General features: G+C 45.4%; 1 protein-coding gene across 1 annotated transcript in view; it reads right to left on the bottom strand.

Moving 5' to 3' along the window:
- Window positions 1–17,466, bottom strand: part of LOC126293301 (uncharacterized) — a 270,221-nt gene that overhangs the window by 208,568 nt on the left and 44,187 nt on the right. The gene's annotated exons all lie outside the window — the stretch shown is intronic.

Here is a 17,466-nt window from a genome sequence, read left to right as displayed (position 1 = left end):
CGAGGGAGCAATGCAGGCAGGTGTCTGGGGTACATGGGGCCGGGCAGTCTGGGCCTGACCTCACAGGCAGTGCAACGTGTTGTCATTTCCGTGTGTCATCAGTTCTTGTTCCAGCTGAGGAAAACACTGCCTGGTGTCTTGACTCCAGTGGATGCCATGTGTGTGTGTGTGTGTGTGTGTGTGTGTGTGTGTGTGTGTGTGTGTGTGTGTGTGTGCCTGCCCACAATCCCCACCACTACCACTCTCCCAACGGCGCATCTACTGACCATGTTATTCTGCGCAGACATCTGGCACAGTGCGGCAGCACCATCACCGCCGAGCTGTGAGTAGCCTCAACTGGAGGCATCAGTCAGTCTGTGGAGAGCGACTGATTAAGGACTACAAGGGAGCAATTCAGGCAGGTGACTGGAGTACATGTGGCCGGGCAGTGGGGCAGCCTGGTGCAGTACGGGCCTGACATCACAGCCAGTGCAACGTGTTGTCATTGCTGCGTGTGTGATCAGTTCTTGTTCCAGCTGAGGAAGACAGTGACTGGTGTCTTGATTCCAGTGGATGCCGTGTCCGTGTGTGTGTGTGTGTGTGTGTGTGTGTGTGTGTGTGTGTGTGTGTGTGTGTGTGTGTGTGTGTGTGTGTGTGTGTGTGTGTCTGCCCACAATCCCCACCACTACCACTCCCCCAATGCATGCCCTACCCGCACTGCATCCACTGGCCATGTTATTCTGTGCAGACATCTGGCACAGTGCGGCAGCACCACCACTGCCGAGCTGTGAGCAGCGTCGACTGGAGACGTTGGTCAGTCTGCAAAGAGAGACTGAGAAAGGACAGTAAGGGAGCAATGGAGGCAGGTGTGAGAAATACATGTGCCCGCGCAGTGTGGCAGTCTGGTGCAGTCCAGGTCTGACCTCACGGCCAGTGCAAAATGTTGTTGTTGCTGCTGTGTGTCGTCAGTTCTTGTTCCAGTTGACGAAGACAGTGGCTGGTGTCTTGACTCCAGTAGATGACATGTTTGATTATGATAGTGAGGAGGAGATTAGTGTTTAATGTCCCATCGACAATGGCCGGCCGTTGTGGCCGTGCGGTTCTAGGTGCTTCAGCCCAGAACCGTGCTGCTGCTACAGTCGCAGGTTCGAATCCTGCTTTGGTCATGATGTGTGTGCTGTCCTTAGTTAGGTTTAAGTAGTTCTAAGTCTAGGGGAATGATGACCTCAGATGTAAAGTCCCATAGCGCTTAGAGCCATTTGAACCATCGACAATGATGTCATTAAAGACGCACTACAAGCTCGGATTAGGGAAGGATGGTAAGGAAATCGCCCACGTCGTTTCAAAGGAACCATCCAAGCATTTGCCTGAAGCAATTTATGGAAATTACAGAAAACCTAAACCAAGGATGGCCAGACATGTTTGAACGTCATCCATACGAATGTCAGTTTAGTTTGCTAGATTAGATTCAGTTTTCATTCCATAGTCCCAAAGAAGGAAATGACTCTCGTATTTGTGGAATGTGTCAGAAACTGTACCACAAAAAATATAAAATATTTGAACATAATACTTAGTACCCTGTTCATTTGTCAGGAGAGTGTCAAAATTCCTTTATACAACTGGAACAGCTAATATTTAAAGAATTAATACGCTGTCAGGATGAAACACTGTTATGCACTATTAATAAATTTATCATAGACAAAATACGTAATCTTACCTGTTGTGACCAACTGCTGTCAAAACTGGAACCTAACATTCATTTATACTCAAGCCGGCCTAACAGTCTCTGTTAAGATATTCACCTATAGAGTAGAAGGAATTGCCAATCCAAAAGTCTTTCGAACTTCAAGTGGTCTTAGGTCTTTATGTACCGGGTGATCAAAATGTCAGTATAAATTTGAAAACTTAATAAACCATGGAATAATGTAGATAGAGGGGTAAAAACTGACACACATCCTTGGAATGACATGGGGTTATATTAGAACCAAAAAAATATTGTTAGACACGTGAAAGATCTCTTGCGCGCGTCGTTTGGTGATGATCGTGTGCTTAGCCGCCACTTTCGTCATGCTTGGCCTCCCATGTCCCCAGACTTCAGTCCGTGCGATTATTGGCTTCGGGGTTACCTAATGTCGCAAGTGTATCGTGATCGACCGACATCTCTAGGAATGCTGAAAGACAACATCCGACGCCAATGCCTCACCATAACCGCGGACATGCTTTACAGTGCTGTTCACAACATTATTCCTCGACTACAGCTATTGCTGACGAATGATGGTGGACATATTGAGCATTTCCTGTAAAGAACATCATCTTTGCTTTGACTTACTTTGTTATGCTCATTATTGCTATTCTGATCAGATGAAGCGCCGTCGGACATTTAACTTTTGTATCATTTTGGTTCTATTAAAACGCCATGTCATTCGAAGCATGTGTGTCAATTTGTACCTCTCTATCTACATTATTCCGTGATTTATTCAGTTTCCAAATTTATACTGACTTTTTGATCTCCTGGTACTTTGTTCATATTCCTTGAATTGATACTAGTTGCATGTATTGAGCTATTGGTTCGAAACACAGATGTACTACTCGTAACAAAATTCAGTAAGCAATAAATATACAGAGAAGCAGTGGTTAGAATACAAAGTTCCTCGAACAGGTTTCTACATGATGTTCTTGATTTCAGACCACTGCGCCACCTCGTTTGGTGCATGCTGACGACACACAGGACCATGCTGATGGTGGTGTGTGGCTTTGACCAGCGGTGCACATCGGCTGCGCATTCACCTCCTCGCTGGTCGTGGTTCTATCCCATCAGTGTGATGGCAGTGAACAGTCAGCGGGTCGGCTACAAGGCCTGTCTGTCTATGCCGGAAATACGTTTCAGTGCTTGAAGATCCATATGAATTTGGCATGTGCTCTTATTGATAAGTTGTGTTCAGAGGGGTGTTCAACTACTCGTGTTCGATCTTGCTGGACCTGTTTGCCTGGTATAATGGGCTGCCGCATGAAAAAAAGACAGGAAAAAACAGCACATGAGTGAGTAGGACTCGGGCTTGAGGGTTCCGTACAAACTCAGCTATGTTTACAGACAGTTCACCCCTCCTGGCAATCGAGAATTTGGATGATTTGTGCTCGTTAACGACACATACTGGCACGATGTCGGTCCCAGAGATTCTTCCAGTCTTGAGGATATTTTCTTCAGGTAGTTATCAACAGATATAGGTGTGCAACTCTTCTTGTCAGTTTCTAATGCCCTGTAATGTTATTTTTTAATCTGAACCTGTTTGAAGTGTTTTTATCAATGAATGTGTCAACAGCTGTATTCAATGAAGGCTTTCGAGACCGGATGGTACTGTTGTTGATAATTCTTCCGGGTTATATGGCCGTGGTCCATGGAATTATCCTGTTCCTAACGTTTCGTCCAATACTACGTTGGACATCTTCAGGGGTATAGCTGGTCCTGCTGAGGCCTGCCGAGTCGGGCGTCGGAGAGTGGCCTAAATACCGAGGTAAGTGGGCGTGGTCTAGCTTGCACATAATAGCAGACTAGTTTTCTCTCTGCTACTATGTGCTAGCTAGACCACGCCCACTTACCTCGGTATTTAGGCCACTCTCCGACGCCCGACTCGGCAGGCCTCAGCAGGACCAGCTATACCCCTGAAGATGTCCAACGTAGTATTGGACGAAACGTTAGGAATAGAAGAATTCCATGGACCACGGCTATATAACCCGGAAGAATTATCAACAACAACAGCTGCATTCCTTTGTTTCCATTTTCGTAGTAAGTAAGTGTTTTTGTTCGAGCTCCATGCTAGATGATGGTTTGTAACAAGGTGGCAGTACAATGAAACAACCATAAGCAGCTGTGCGTTATCAGCTTCGTAAATGTTTTTATTTCACGTTTGATGTCGGATAACAAATGACAAAAGAAAATTTTTTCGTCTGATGTAACAACAGATTAACAATTTTCTGAGTTTTTCCCCTGTACTTGTACTGTGAAACCTTTCTTCTTGCCTAATTTCACGATTTTGTCAATGGGAAGTACGGTATAGGTTTTGTAAGTAGGCTGTTTAGGTTTTTTTATTGGTAACGCCACATAGCGCACTGAGTGAAAAATCACTGGCTGTGCTGAGTGCAGTCAGTGGTTGGTTGGTATTGTTGTAATACTCGCCATTGTAGTGTCGGGCAGCGGCAGCTGGCTGTAGCGTTGCGCGTAGCGTTACGCAGTTGGAGGTGAGCCGCCAGCAGTGGTGGACGTGGGGAGAGAGATGGCGGAGTTTTGAAATTTGTAAGAATTGGTGTCATGAACTGATATATATATTATGACTATTAAGGTAAATACATTGTTTGTTCTCTATCAAAATCTTTCATTTGCTAACTATGCCTATCAGTAGTTAGTGCCTTCAGTAGTTTGAATCTTTTATTTAGCTGGCAGTAGTGGTGCTCGCTGTATTGCAGTAGTTCGAGTAACGAAGATTTTTTGTGAGGTAAGTGATTTGTGAAAGGTATAGGTTAATGTTAGTCAGGGCCATTCTTTTGTAGGGATTATTGAAAGTCAGATTGCGTTACGCTAAAAACTATTGTGTGTCAGTTTAAGCACAGTCGTGTACAGTTTTTCTAAGGGGACGTTTCATAGTTTATGTCCGCCCGGCTAGGAAACCCGGTCTGACGCACTGGTTTCCGGGCGGGTTAGTGTCGAGGTCCGGTGTGCCGCAGAGTCTGTGGATAGTTTTTCGGCGGTTTTCCATCTACCTCGGCGAATGCGGGCTGGTTGCCCTAATACCGCCTCAGTTACACTATGTCGGCGGTTGCAGCGCAAGCACTGTCTCCACATACGCGTACGCCATAACACCATAATTACCACGCAGACATTTGGGGTTACACTCCTCTGGTGTGAGACGCTCCCCGTGGGTTCTCCTGGGTGTCAAACGGCACAATAACCCTGGGTTCGGTGTGAGGCGGCGGTGGGGTGGGTGGACAGCTGTGGCCTGTTGTGGGGTTGTGAACCACTGAGGACTACGGCGGGAGGAAGCCACTCTGTCGTTTCTAGGTCCCCAGTTCAATACAGAATACAACACACACACGCCCAATAGGTTTTAATGAGTGACTTTGCGACTATGAAAAAAAAGTGGCACAAATTTCGGTAACTTTCGGTGGCGTTGACTTCGAAGGTAACGTTCGTAACACCGCCAAGGCAGCAGAGACCTCAGTATGTGACATTAACTTGAAAGTGATACGTCTATACGTTCCTGCAAACAGGGTTTTTAGCAGTCGGACAGACAGGCAAATGGATAACAAAGTGATCCTATAACTAGGGACAAGAAAAATTCGTTTAAACGATAACACGACGAATAACGCGAATTCAGCAGTTCTTAAGGAAGTAACGCAAAATCAGCGTTTTTCAACAATATCTGTGTCCTCGTAAGAAGTGTCGTAAATCTAATGATGTCAGAAACATATTTAATGTTGAAATGTTCCATGTTCAACCGTCGTACTACTTTTTGCAGTTGTGACGTCACTAGTGGCCTTTCGACTATCGACTCTAGCGAGACCGTACGAATGACCACTGTGTGAATTTAGGCTATTTCTTTTGTAGTGTAAGTGGCACAGTATGCCGTTTCAAAGCAATGGCGCAATGAAAATCTATCACAAACACATCACAATGACGAAACCTACAGCTGACAAATGGGTGCGAAAATTTGAAATCGCTGGTTTATATGTTCCTAACAAGCTAACAGTGTTTTGTTAATTCTGCAATGTCAGAGTTCCATGGGAGTGTAAAGATTCAGCAGTGGAACATGTGCAGACCGAAAAACATAAGAGCAACAAGTGTAAGTATACCAGTTTGCCAATAAAGCGACGGTCTTAAATTAGCAGCAGCTTTGAAGCTGCAAAAAAGAAGAGCGATTGTGAAAATTTGGACCAAAGGACTGCGGAAACATTTTTGCAGGCCAACACTACATTCCGCAAACTGGATACATCATTGATAAATATTTTGTTTTTCGCATTATTTAAAATATATGCATCACTTCAGCAGTCCTGCCAAGCGCAGCAACAGGATACAAATGTTAAAAATTGAAATAATAGTCTTTGTTGCAGATTATTGATGACACGTTTCACACGTCTAGCGCATCTTCAGGTCATTCTTGAGCTGTGGAGACCGGCTTCTGTGGTCTCCGCTCAAGAACGACATGAAGAAGCGCGAAATTTGTCATCATTGAAATATCTGCAACATGCTCTTATTATCATTTTTATCTTTGGTATTTGTTTTTAAATAATTATTTGTGCCAAAGTTTTTTGTTAAAACAATTTTGATCTGCACTTGTCTCATGTTTGGCCCACCCTATCTTAGGAACAGTTACATTTTCAACATAGCATTTAAAAATGGTTAAATGTGACAAAAATAGATAATTGACAATAGAAAAAGCTTGCCAGAAATAACACCGAAAAGTGCAGAAAATAATATCGATTTTGGCCATAAAATAACACCGATTTTTTGCTGTCCCTGCCTATAACGGTTCCGTTTTTACAAATTGAGGTACTGGTACTGTAGGTACTACACTCCTGGAAATGGAAAAAGAACACATTGACACCGGTGGGTCAGACCCACCATACTTGCTCCGGACACTGCGAGAGGGCTGTACAAGCAATGATCACACGCACGGCACAGCGGACACACCAGGAACCGCGGTGTTGGCCGTCGAATGGCGCTAGCTGCGCAGCATTTGTGCACCGCCGCCGTCAGTGTCAGCCAGTTTGCCGTGGCATACGGAGCTCCATCGCAGTCTTTAACACTGGTAGCATGCCGCGACAGCGTGGACGTGAACCGTATGTGCAGTTGACGGACTTTGCGCGAGGGCGTATAGTGGGCATGCGGGAGGCCGGGTGGACGTACCGCCGAATTGCTCAACACGTGGGGCGTGAGGTCTCCACAGTACATCGATGTTGTCGCCAGCGGTCGGCGGAAGGTGCACGTGCCCGTCGACCTGGGACCGGACCGCACGGATGCACGCCAAGACCGTAGGATCCTACGCAGTGCCGTAGGGGACCGCACCGCCACTTCCCAGCAAATTAGGGACACTGTTGCTCCTGGGGTATCGGCGAGGACCATTCGCAACCGTCTCCATGAAGCTGGGCTACGGTCCCGGACACCGTTAGGCCGTCTTCCGCTCACGCCCCAACATCGAGCAGCCCGCCTCCAGTGGTGTCGCGACAGGCGTGAATGGAGGGACGAATGGAGACGTGTCGTCTTCAGCGATGAGAGTCGCTTCTCCCTTGGTGCCAATGATGGTCGTATGCGTGTTTGGCGCCGTGCAGGTGAGCGCCACAATCAGGACTGCATACGACCGAGGCACACGGGGCCAACACCCGGCATCATGGTGTGGGGAGCGATCTCCTACACTGGCCGTACACCTCTGGTGATCGTCGAGGGGACACTGAATAGTGCACGGTACATCCAAACCGTCATCGAACCCATCGTTCTACCATTACTAGACCGGCAAGGGAACTTGCTGTTCCAACAGGACAATGCACCTCCGCATGTATCCCATGCCACCCAACGTGCTCTAGAAGGTGTAAGTCAACTACCCTGGCCAGCAAGATCTCCGGATCTGTCCCCCATTGAGCATGTTTGGGACTGGATGAAGCGTCGTCTCACGCGGTCTGCACTTCCAGCACGAACGCTGGTCCAACTGAGGCGCCAGGTGGAAATGGCATGGCAAGCCGTACCACAGGACTACATCCAGCATCTCTACGATCGTCTCCATGGGAGAATAGCAGCCTGCATTGCTGCGAAAGGTGGATATACACTGTACTAGTGCCGACATTGTGCATGCTCTGTTGCCTTTGTCTAAGTGCCTGTGGTTCTGTCAGTGTGATCATGTGATGTATCTGACCCCAGGAATGTGTCAATAAAGTTTCCCCTTCCTGGGACAATGAATTCACGGTGTTCTTATTTCAATTTCCAGGAGGTCTCTCTCTCTCTCTCTCTCTCTCTCTCTCTCTCTCTCTCTCTCTCTCTCTCTCTCTCTCTCTCTCGTACTCTCTCTCTTTTATAAAGGGTCTGTTACGATTGGAATTGCGGATGAAAATATTTATAAGACGTGTGACGTGGCGTATATTTCGATATTTCGCACACTCATAGAAACGGCTAAAATATACGCTAAGAATCATCAAGGCTGCTACGTAGTGAAGTAGTTCTGAGTAATGGTACTAGTTTGGGTTGTAACAATGTACTTGTGTTGTCAACACACTTGGCTACCTCAAAAATACGCGTGTTTTGTTTGAAACAGTAGTAACCAATGCAAGATAAATAAATACTGACACGATATAATCACCTACAGTGGTATCCAAAATTAAAGCAACTAACGGAAGTTTTCAAGGTTGCTTTTGTTTTGCCACAAAACATTAAAACAGTTGACAGAAAATTACAAACAATGTACAGAATATACAACGGAAACAACTGCAACATGCATAACGGTAGACAAAAATGTTGTTCGTTTTTCCAACTTAACTGATTTGCGTACACAATTTGACAAATGGTGAAAGCCGGCCGCTGTGGCCGAGCGGATATAGGCGATTCCGTCCGGAGCCGCAGTGCTCCTGCTGAGGTCGCAGGTTCGAATCCTGCCTCGGGCATGGATGTGTGTGATATCCTTAGGTTAGTTAGGTTTAAGTAGTTCTAAGTCTAGGGGACTGATGACCTCAGCTGTTAAGTCCCATAGTGCTCAGAGCTATTTGAACAAATGGTTAATGAGCTCAGTATGGGGAGTGACCACCTCTGAAAGCAGTACAGGCTGGACAACGATGGAGCTTGGTGTGAATGATGTCACCCTTTTCATGTTGAGTCAGTAACGCCCATTCTTCCTGCCAAGCTGCTCGCAGTCTTGGGGAATGGTTAGTGGATGCTGACTGTGATGCACGCCATCCCCCTAATGCAGCGCTGAAATACTATATGGGATTCAGATTGGGAGAGAGAGAGCAGGTCACACCACGTGTGCAGAATCTTCCATTTCCGAAGATACATCAACCTTTCGGGCGCTATTAGGTCGAGTATTATCGTCCATCAATACAGCAGGAAATTGGTTCCAAGTTCGAGTTCCTAAACAATACCTTCCTGTTGGCGGTCTTGGTATCCAAAACCTCACAGTCAGGTTTAAACTGAGCTGCAAATTCCACAAGGAAAAGTAAGAGGCCTAAGATGGAGCCCTGCGGGATGTGCCATGCAATTAGTTCCAAGATTGAAACTTCCTGGGAGATTAAAACTGTGTGCCGGACCGAGACTTCTCATTCTGGAAACATCCCCCAGGCTGTGGGTAAGCCATGTCTCGGCAATATCCTTTCTTCCAGGAGTGCTATTTCTGCAGGGTTCGCAGGAGAGCTTCTGTAAAGTTTGGAAGGTAGGAGACAAGGTACTGGCGGAAGTAAAGCTGTGAGGACGGGGCATGAGTCGTGCTTGGGTACCTCAGTTGGTAGAGCACTTGCCCGCGAAAGGCAAAGGTCCTGAATTCGAGACTCGCTCCGGCACACAGTTTTAATCTGCCAGGAAGTTTCAAAATCAGCGCACACTCCGCTGGTGAGTGAAAATTTCATTTTAGAATTCCCATATTGACAGCATAGTAAACCGTGGTCCTACTGATGGAGGCATTTCTTTAAACTGTTGGTTTACAACGTCTTGTACGATTTACAATAAAACGTAAGGCTTCTAAGATGGAGGCCTGTAGGGCACAGCATGTAATTACGTCTGAGAAAGAGAGCTAGGTACAGGATAGCTACCTACTAATGGTTTTAATTGCCTATATGTTTTCATGAGATTAGATTGTGTTGTTAGATTCACGCCAAAAGTATAGGCCCTAAGGTGGAGCCCTGTGGGACACATCACGTAATTAGTTTCCAGACTGACATTTCAGCACAGGAGGGCTTTCTGCTGATGGCGTTGGTCTGCTACATGTCAGGCCAGGCTGACTACACGGGAATGGGGAATGTCGACCAGTTAAAACCGTTACCAGCAATTTAGTTCCGAATAATCGTTGCTTTCTGTATTTGTTTGGGCTCTGTTGTAACACATGTTTCATTTTATTTTATACTAGTAACTGAGAAAATAACGGCCATATCAACTGGCCATAGTAACAGTCCTAAAATTTTTCCTCTTTAAACAGACCTTCCTTTTTATAAAGTAATTTGTATGTAAAATTTGCGCTATTACAGAAAATGAGATAAGTGATCAGTGCTATTCTAATAACACTGGTGATACAAACGAGCAACGTACACCAGGCGTCAGAATTGGTACAGCATTGCTGAGACAATTCTGTCCCTGTTGCTGTGTGTCGTGGCTTAAATTACGTGTGTATGTGAGGTGTTTGACACTTGCCCCCACCTCCTCTATACGGCTGTTTCCGTTGTCATTGCTGGATATCCGCTGTACTGCAGAATGGCACCAACCCTACTCTTCAAGTACAGGGTGTATAAAAAAAATCATCTGATTTGGCACGTCTATATTTCTGAAACTAATAAACATGCACAATGCATTTAGTTTTTTGATGAACGGGACACTAAAAAGTCTTGTTTTAACCTTTTCACAGCTGTTCAACATGTCGCCCTTGAGATGCACGGCGTACGTTAATGCGGTGTTCAAATTTTTCCCACACTGTAGCGAACTTGTCTTGAGTTACAGCTTCCACAGCTGCTGTTACGCGGTGTCTCAGTTCATTCACTGTTGTTGGTAACGGAGGCACATAAACAGAGTATTTTATGAACCCCAACAAGAAATAATCGCATTCAGTGGGGTGCGGTGGCCTTGGAGGCCAGTAGTGTAAAGCTGTATCATTTGGTCCAGTGCGTACGATCCATCGTTCAGTAATCCTTTGATTTAAAAATTCCCGCACTTCCAGATGGCAGTGTGACGTTGCCCCATCCAGCTGGTAAATGAAGTCGTTCGAATAAGTCTTCAACTGTGGGGAATGAAAGCTGTCGAGCATATCGGTATATCTGTTTCCTGGAACAACGTTCTCGGCAAAGAAATATGGACTGTACCCCTTTACCTGTGAAACTGCACAAAGCACACTATATTTTGAAGAGTCCCTCTCATGGTTTTCAACTTCATGTGCTTGTTCCGTACCCCACATTCTCACATAATGACGATTCACCTTTCCATTTAAACAGAATGTTGCATCGTCACTAAACACTAAGCGGTGAAGAGAACTGTCACCTTCCACCATGTCGAGAACGAAATTACAGAACCCCCCACACGTTGTTGTTGGTCGCCTTCATAAAAAGCTTCCAGCAGCTGAATTTTGTATGGTTTCATCTGTAAACGTCGACCCAACACACGGCAGACAAAGATCGCGGGCGTGTTCGGCTGTCGATCTGCACGGCGCTGGATTAATGGGGACTCCTTGCGAAGCTATGGCGGATGCGTTCGACGTCTGTGTCAGACACTCGGGACGCCCCGGCGATTTGGCTTTACACAAACAACTTGTTTCTCGAAATTGTTCGTGCCATCGTCTAATGCTCTATGCTGTAGGAAGATCCACACGATACCTGGAACGAAAGTCGCGCTGAACAGTTATTACTGATCCGCACTGCGCAAAACGTAGAGCACAATTTCTATTGTCTCGACACCATTTTTACTAGAACTGAAGTGGACCCACACTAGTGCTACCGAGGTGGAACCGCGTAACATTCTAGACTTTACTCTTTCCAGCACCTCTTTGTTCACACACATCTCAACTAACGTAATAGTTACGTTTTTTTTTAAAAAAAAGTCGGGTGATTCTTTTTGATACACTCTGTATTTCTACGAAGTGACGTAGCAATGGAGTGCAACGCTTGTCACGCCGAGTGACAGCGTGGTTTGAGGCGCCACGTGACGGATTGCGCGGCTCCTCTCGCCGGAGGTTCGAGTCCTCCCCCGGGCATGGGTGTGTGTGTGTTATGGTAATGGCGATAAATTAAAAACAACAATTCACTCACAGTATACAATAAAAATAGATAGACGGTTCAACGCAAAATTTTTATCTCAAATACAGATAGTGGTCAGGAACAGAGGACAAAGTTCAAAACCATCGTACAATATGCATTAGATGAGTATGTGCACATAAAGATCGTACGAGATGAAAAGAGCTACCGTGGTACAACAATCGAGTTAGAAAACTGCTACGGAAGCAAAGGGAACTTCACAGCAAACATAAACATAGCCAAAGCCTTGCAAACAAAAATTACAAGAAGCGAAATGTAGTCTGAAGAGGGCTATGCGAGAGGCGTTCAACGAATTCGAAAGTAATGTTCTATGTACTGACTTGGCAGAAAACCGTAAGAAATTTTACTCTTATGTGAAAGCAGTAGGTGGACCAAAACAAAAACTCCAGACACTGTGTGTCCAAAATGGTACTGAAACAGAGGATGACAGACTAAAGGCCGAAATACTAAATGTCTTTTTCCAAAGCTGTTTCACAGGCAAAGACTGCACTGTAGTTACTTCTCTATATTGTCGCACAGATGACAAAATGGTAGATAACGAAATAGACGACGGAGGGATAGAGAAACAATTAAAATCGCTCAAAAGAGGAAAGGCCGCTGGACCTGATGGGATACCAGTTCGATTTTACACAGAGTACGTGAAGGAACTTGCCCCCCTTCTTGCAGCGGTGTACCGTAGGTCTCTGGAAGAGCGTAGCGTTCCAAAACATTGGAAAAGGGCACAGGTCATCCCCGTCTTCAAGAAGGGACGTCGAACATATGTGCAGAAATATAGACCTATATCTCTAACGTCGGTCAGTTGTAGAATTTTGGAACACGTATTATGTTCGAGTATAATGACTTTCCTGGAAACTAGAAATCTATTCTGTAGGAATCAGCATGGGTTTCGAAAAAGACGATCGTGTGAAACCCAGCTCGCCCTATTCGTCCACGACACTCAGAGGGCCATAGACACGGGTTCCCAGGTAGATGCCGTGTTTCTTGACTTCCGCAAGGCGTTTGACACAGTTCCCCACAGTCGTTTAATGAACAAAGTAAGAGCATATGGACTATCAGACCAATTGTGTGATTGGATTGAGGAGTTCCTAGATAACAGAACGCAGCATGTCATTCTCAATGGAGAGAAGTCTTCCAAAGTAAGAGTGATTTCAGGTGTGCCGCAGGGGAGTGTCGTATGACCGTTGCTATTCACAATATACATAAATGACCTTGTGAATGACATCGGAAGTTCACTGAGGCTTTTTTGCGGATGATGCTGTGGTCTATCGAGAGATTATAACAACAGAAAATTGTACTGAAATGCAGGACTATCTGCAACGAATTGACGCATGGCGCAGACAATGGCAATTGAATCTCAATGTAGACAAGTGTAATGTGCTGCGAATACATAAAAAGAAATATCCCTTATCATTTAGCTACAATATTGTGGGTCAGCAACTGGAAGCAGTTAGTTCCATAAATTATCTGGGAGTAGCCATTAAGAGTGATTTAAAATGGAATGATCATATAAAGTTGATCGTCGGTAAAGCAGATGCCAGACTGAGATTCATTGGGAGGATCCTAACGAAATGCAATCCGAAAACAAAGGAAGTAGGTTACAGTACGCTTGCTCGCCCACTGCTTGAATACTGCTCACCAGTGTGGGATCCGTACCAGATAAGGTTGATAAAAGAGATAGAGAAGGTCCAACGGAGAGCAGCGCGCTTCGTTACAGGATCATTTAGTAATCGCGAAAGCGTTACGGAGATGATAGATAAACTCCAGTGGAAGACTCTGCAGGAGAGACGCTCAGTAGCTCGGTACGGGGTTTTGTTGAAGTTTCGAGAACATACCTTCACCGAGGAGTCAAGCAGTATATTGCTCCCTCCTACGTATATCTCGCGAAGAGACCATGAGGATAAATTCAGAGAGATTAGAGCCCACACAGAGGCATACCGACGATCTCCCTTTCCACGAACAACACGAGACTGGAATAGAAGGGACGGATAGACGTACTGAAGGTACCCTCCGCCACACACCGTCAGGTGGCTTGCGGAGTATGGATGTAGATGTAGAAGTCAATGTGCTGCCTGTGTTGTTTATATAATATGACTATCTGCTTGTAGCCCTCAGAAACGGACAACTTGACACGAAAAATATTTCTTCACCTTTGTTTTCATCCTTCACCAAACAATGGTAACTCCGATTACAACATGACTTTTGAGCAGAGTTTCAAAAAATTGGAATCAATAGAAGAATGCTGGTTACTACTTTTCGGAAAAAGCAGTGAACAGTAGACAGACTAAGTTTTCATTTATTTGAATATTTATTGTTATTATACAGTGTTGCCCTTAAGAGAGTGATTGAACTTGAATAAATGCTTATTCAGTTTTCCCTTTTTTCATGTTTTCTTCTTCTTTTTCTCTTCAGCAAATCTCTGCATTCTTTGACTGTGTTCGTCTTTCGTTTGCTCTGTCCATATTTTTCGTGGTCTCTTCCTTTCTTTTAATTCAAATTTCGTGTTTGGAATTTTCTTTCTGAATTTGTCTCTTTCATCTATCAATTCTTTATTGATTCCTGCTTGTTTGGACCCTCTTCTATTTGACAAAACCACTTGGTGGAGGGGAGGAGATTAGTGTTTAACGTTCCATCGACAACGACGTCATTAGAGACGGAGCGCAAGCTCCGGTGACGAAAGGACGTGGGAAGGAAGTCGGCCGTGCCCTTTCAAAGGAACCATCCCGCCATTTGCCTGGCGCGATTTAGGGAAATCACGGAAAACCTAAATCAGGATGGCCGGAGACGGGATTGACCCGTCGTCCTCCCGAATGCGAGTCCAGTGTCTAACCACTGCGCCACCTCGCTCGGTCAAAACCACTTGGTATCTTCATTCTGTGTGTGTGTCCAAAGAATGTTAATCGACGTTTTGTGATTACGACTGTGAGTCTGCCTGTTCGTATAGTTCTTTGGTTGGCCTTTTCACGCATTTACGATCTCTGCGTACTGCTCCAAATATTTTTCGAAGGATTTTACTTTCTACCTTTTCTGTCTCTGTAATGCCTGATGCCCCTATTATGGTCGTTTCTGATGGATAAAGGGCTTCTCGTAGTACCACTGTATTGTAGCGCCGGATTGTTGCCTGTCTTGAAAAGCTGCTTTTATTGTAGTGCGACCATGTAAGTTTGTACCCTTTCTGAAGTCTTTCTGTTCAGTCCGTATTGCATGCCTTGTTTGATCCTTCTATTTGTACGTATTCTTCAAGATACTTCAATTTTTCCACTCTTTTTGCCAAACCGTATTTTATGTGCATGACTTGTGTATTGTTGTTTCTTTCCATATATTGTCTTTCTTGGTATGACATCTGTAACCCCATTTTAGCAGAGACTTCATGTAAATATTCCAGGGCTTCTTCTCTGTTGTTGCTGAGTATTGCCAAGTCATCTGCAAATGCTGGGCATTTTATGATTGTCCCGGTTGCACATCATCTTCCTAACTGAATTCCTTTTACTTTTTCTTAGCAGTGCTTGATAATTTTGTCCAGGAATATGTTGAATAGATGTGGTGAGAGAACATGTCCTTGTCTGACCCCTGTATGTATCTCAAATGACTCTGAGATTTTGACTAATTTAATATTTTGATTCTACGTATCTTGAAACTGTAAGAGTCAAAATTTTTCAACCTTTGTTCGATTTCTGCATTTATTGTAGGAAGCAGGAACAAAAACCGAAGAACCGTTTATTTCAGAAATTGGTTATTTTTAGCGGTTTTTCACAGTCAGGTTACACTGAGAAGAGAGAACCGGCTGCTTCAGCTATAACGGCCACCCCCGCGAGTAGACTGCGCCGCCGGTCGGAGTGACCGAGCGGTTCTAGGCGCTACAGTCCGGAACCGCGCGACCGCTACGGTCGCAGGTTAGAATCCTGCCTCGAGCACGGCTGTGTGTGCTATCCTTAGGCTAGTTCCCAGGTCTAGAGGGCTGATGACCTCAGATGTTAAGTGCTCGGAGCCAGACTGCGCCCGCAGTTCCCGTGGGACCCCAGCCGGCGTCGCTCTCGGCAGACCGGCCACACGCCGGGCGCAGACGCGGCGTATCGATCCGCGCCCGGGTACCGCAGCATCAGCGTCTCCACCCCCCTCCCCCCCCCCCCCCTCCCTCCGTGATGCGTCATCTCTGCTGGCGACCTTTACACTGGCGTTCATTGCCGAGGCACGCAGTGGAATGCGTCCTGCAAGTCGATCAAGCCCAGACGTCAGACGAAATACAACAATTAAATGTACTCGCAACTGCGAATATAAGCCACCTCCAGCTGTACAATGCAATGACGACACATAAATTTGTTCCGGATAGGGCACGAACCCAGATTTCCCGTTTTAAGCTAGCAGTCACCTCACCAGGTATAGAAGTGTCAAAACAGGAATTTGGTTTGCAAATAATTACACGTCTGTTGTTTGAAACTGAAACAATATTTTATTCAAAATAATCTCCATTCCTCCCCCCCCCCCCCCCCCTGAACCATGGACGTTGCTGTTGGTTGGGAGGCTTGCGTGCCTCAGCGAAACAGATAGCCGTACCGTAGGTTAACCACAACGGAGGGGTATCTGTTGAGAGACCAGACAAACGTGTGGTTCCTGAAGAGGGGCAGCAGCATTGTCAGCAGTTGCAGGGGCAACAGTCTGGATGATTGACTCATCTGGCCTTGTAACAATAACCAAAACAGCCTTGCTGTGCTGGTACTGCGAACGGCTGAAAGCAACGGGAAACTACAGCCGTAATTTTTCCCGAGGGCATGCAGCTTTACTGTACGGTTAAATGATGATGACGTCCTCTTGGGTAAAATATTCCGGAGGTAAAATAGTCCCCCATTCGTATCTCCGGGCGGGGACTACTCAGGAGGACGTCGTTATCAGAAGAGAGAAAAAAAAAACCGGCGATCTAGGGATCAGAGCGTAAAATGTCAGATCTCTTAATCGGGCAGGTAGGTTAGAAAATTTAAAAAGGGAAATGGATAGGTTAAAGTTAGATATAGTGCGAATTGGTGAAGTTCGGTGGAAGGAGGAACAAGTATTTTGGTCAGGTGAATACAGGGTTATAAATACAAAATCAAATAGGGGTAATGCAAGAGCAGGTTTAATAATGAATAAAAAAAATAGGAGTGCGGGTAAGCTACTACAACAGCATAGTGAACGCATTATTGTGGCCAAGATAGACACGAAGCCCACGCCTACTACAGTAGTAGAAATTTATAAGCCAGCTAGCCCTGCAGGTGATGAAGAAGTCGATGAAATGTATCATGAGATAAAAGAAATTATTCAGGTAGTGAAGTCATAGGTGACTGGAATTCTAGAACAGGGAGATAGGGAAACATGTAGGTGAATATGGATTGGGGCTAAGAAGTGAAAGAGGAAGCCGCCTGGCAGAGTTTTGCACAGACCATAACTTAATCATAGCTAACACTTGGTTCAAGAATCATGAAGGAAGGTTGTATACATAAAGAACCCTGGAGATAAATTCGAATGGCTCTGAGGACT

This window comes from Schistocerca gregaria, chromosome 10 (assembly GCF_023897955.1).
Source record: "Schistocerca gregaria isolate iqSchGreg1 chromosome 10, iqSchGreg1.2, whole genome shotgun sequence".
Taxonomy (NCBI): domain Eukaryota; kingdom Metazoa; phylum Arthropoda; class Insecta; order Orthoptera; family Acrididae; genus Schistocerca; species Schistocerca gregaria.
The sequence above is the reverse complement of the archived record's forward strand: the minus strand, read 5'-3'. Positions and strand labels throughout refer to the sequence as shown.